The sequence below is a fragment of the Fringilla coelebs genome, assembly GCF_963513975.1.
Source record: "Fringilla coelebs genome assembly, contig: SCAFFOLD_45, whole genome shotgun sequence".
Classification (NCBI taxonomy): domain Eukaryota; kingdom Metazoa; phylum Chordata; class Aves; order Passeriformes; family Fringillidae; genus Fringilla; species Fringilla coelebs.
Window position 1 is genome coordinate 269,004 of NW_028167308.1, and position 3,241 is coordinate 272,244.

A 3,241-nucleotide genomic window follows, 5' to 3' on the forward strand; every position below is an offset into this window, starting at 1 on the left:
GAGGCATCCTGCGAGAAAGGAAATTCCAGGAGGCACCCGGCAATTTAAGGCTGCAAGACCCTCAACCATTGTACAAGCTTTTTCCCTGGGAAACGAAACTAAAAAGCCACTGTTCTGGGTGTCAGTTTACAGAACGCACTTGACACTCTCAAACTAGACCAAGTTTGCATTGGTTCATCTTTGCATCTGGGAGGCATCCTGCGAGAGGCCAAATTCCAGTAGGCACCTGGCAATTTAAGGCCGCAGTACCCTAAACAATTCTACAGGCCTTTACCCTAGGACACAAAACTCACAAGCCACTCTTGTGGGTGTCAGTTTGCAGGACCCACTTTTCACTCTCAAACTAGACCAAGTGTGCACTGGTGCCACCTTGCTTCTGGGAGGCATCCTGCGAGAGGCTGAATTCCAGAAGGCACCTGGCCATTTAAACTTTCATGCCCCTCAACCATTGTACAGGCTTTTTCCCTGGGAAACAAAACTCACAAGCCACTGTTCTGGGTGTCAGTTTGCAGGACCCACTTGGCACTCTCAAACCGTACCAAGTTTGCACAGGTGCCGCATAGCGTCTGGGAAACATCCGGCGAGAGGGGGAATTCCAGGAGGCACCCGGCAACTTAGTTCCTCTGGCCCCTGAACCCTTCTAAAGGATTTTTTCCCTGGGAAACAAAACTAAAAAGCCACTGTTCTGGGTGTCATTTTGCAGGACACACGTGGCACTCTCAAACGAGACCAAGTTGGCACTGGTGCAACCTTGCGTCTGGGAGGCATCCTGCGAGAGGGGGAATTCTAGGAGGCGCCTGGCAATTTAAGGCCCCATTACCCTGAATCATTGTACGGGCTTTATCCCTGGGAAACAAAACTCAGAAGCCACTGTTCTGGGTGTCAGTTTTCAGGACCCTCTTGGTACTCTAAAACTAGACTACCTGGGCACCGGTGCCACTTTGCGTCTGGGATACATCCTGCGAGAGGCGGAATTCTAGGAGGCACCAGCAATTTAAGATCGCAGGACCCTGAACCATTGTACAGGCTTTCTCCCTGGGAAACAAAACTCACAAGCCACTGTTCTGGGTGTCAGTTTGCAGGACCCACTTGGGACTCTCAAACCATACAAAGTGGGCACCGGTGCCGCTTAGCGCTTGGGAAACATCCTGCAAGATGTGCAATTCCAGGAGGCACCCTGCCATTTTTGTCCTCAGGCCCAATGAGACCTTCTATAGGCCTTTTTCCCAGATAAACAAAACTCACAAGCCACTGATCTGCGTGTCAGTTTTCAGGACCCACGTGGCAGTCTCAAACCAGACTAAGTGGGCACCGGTCCAGCTTAGTGTGTGGGAAACATCCTGCGAGAGGCGGAATTCCAGGAGGCACATGGCCATTTTATGCCTCAGGCCCCTGAACCACTGTACAGGCTTTTTCTTTGGTAAACAAAAGTCAGAAGCCACTGTTCTGGGTGTCAGTTTACAGAACGCACTTGACACTCTCAAACCAGACCAAGTTTGCATTGGTTCATCTTTGCATCTGGGAGGCATCCTGCGAGAGGCCAAATTCCAGTAGGCACCTGGATATTTAAGGCCGCAGTACCCTAAACAACTCTACAGGCCTTTACACTAGGACACAAAACTCACAAGCCACTCTTGTGGGTGTCAGTTTGCAGGACCCACTTGGCACTCTCAAACCAGACCAAGTTGGCACTGGTGCCACCTTGCATCTGGGAGGCATCCTGCGAGAGGCTGAATTCCAGAAGGCACCAGGCAATTTAAGGCCGCAGGACCCTGAACCATTGTACAGGCTTTTTCCCTGGGAAACAAAACTCACAATCCATTGTTCTGGGTGTCAGTTTGAAGGACCCACTTGGCACTCTCAAACCTTACAAAGTTGGCACTGGTGCCACTTTGCGTCTGGGAGTCATCCTGCGAGAGGCCGAATTCCAGGAGGCCCCTGGCCATTTTTGGCCTCAGGTCCCTGAAGCCTTCTACAGGCCTTTTCCCCTGGGAAACAAAACTCACAAGCCACTGTTCTGGGTGTCAGTTTTCAGGACCCACGTGGCACTCTCAAACCAGACCAAGTTGTCACTGGTGCCACCTTGCGTCTGGGAGGCATCCTGCGAGAGGCGCAATTCGAGAAGGCACCCAGCAATTTAAGGCCGCAGGACCCTGAACCATTATAAAGGCTTTTTTCCTGGGAAACAAAACTCACAAGCCACTGTTCTGGGTGTCAGTTTTCAGGACCCACTTGACCCTCACAAACAAGACCAAGTTGGCACAGGTGCCACCTTGCGTCTGGGAGGCATCCTGCGAGAGGCGGAATTCCAGGAGGCACCTGGCAATTTAAGGCCGCAGTACCCTAAACTGTTCTACAGGCCTTTACCCTAGTACACAAAACTCACAAGCCACTCTTGTGGGTGTCAGTTTTCAGGACCCACTTTTCACTCTCAAACTAGACCAAGTGTGCACTGGTGCCACCTTGCTTCTGGGAGGCATCCTGCGAGAGGCTGAATTCCACAAGTCACCTGGCCATTTAAAGTTTCATGCCCCTCAACCATTGTACAGGCTTTTTCGCTGGGAAACAAAACTCACAAGGCACTGTTCTGGGTGTCAGTTTTCAAGAGCCACTTGGCACTCTCAAACCAGTCCAAGTTGGCACTGCTTCCACGTTGCGTCTGGGAGGCATCCTGCGAGAGGCAAAATTCCAGTAGGCCCCCTGAAATTTCAGGCCGCAGGACCCTGAACCATTGTACAGGCTTTTTCCCTGGGAAACAAAACTCACAAACCACTGTTCTGGTTACCTGTTTCCAAGACCCACTAGGCACTCTCAAACCAGACCATGTTGGCACTGCTGCCACCCCGGTCTTGGAGGCATCCTGCGAGAGGCGCAATTCGAGGAGGCACCCAGCAATTTAAAGCCACAGGACCCTTAACCATTGTACAGGATTTTACCTGGGAAAAAAAAACTCACAAGCAGCTGTTCTGGGTGTCAGTTCTCAGGACCCACTTGGCACTCTCAAACCCAAGGAAGTTGGCACTGGTGCTGCTTAGAGTCTGGGAGGCATCCTGCGAGAGGCGGAAATCCAGAAGGCACCTGGCCATTTTTGGCCTCAGGCCCCGGAAACCTCCTAAAGGCCTTTTTCCCTTGGAAACAAAACTCACAAGCCACTGTTCTGGGTATCAGTTTGCAGGACCCTCTTTTCCCTCTCAAACTAGACCAAGTTTGCATTGGTGCCACCTTGCGTCTGGGAGGCATC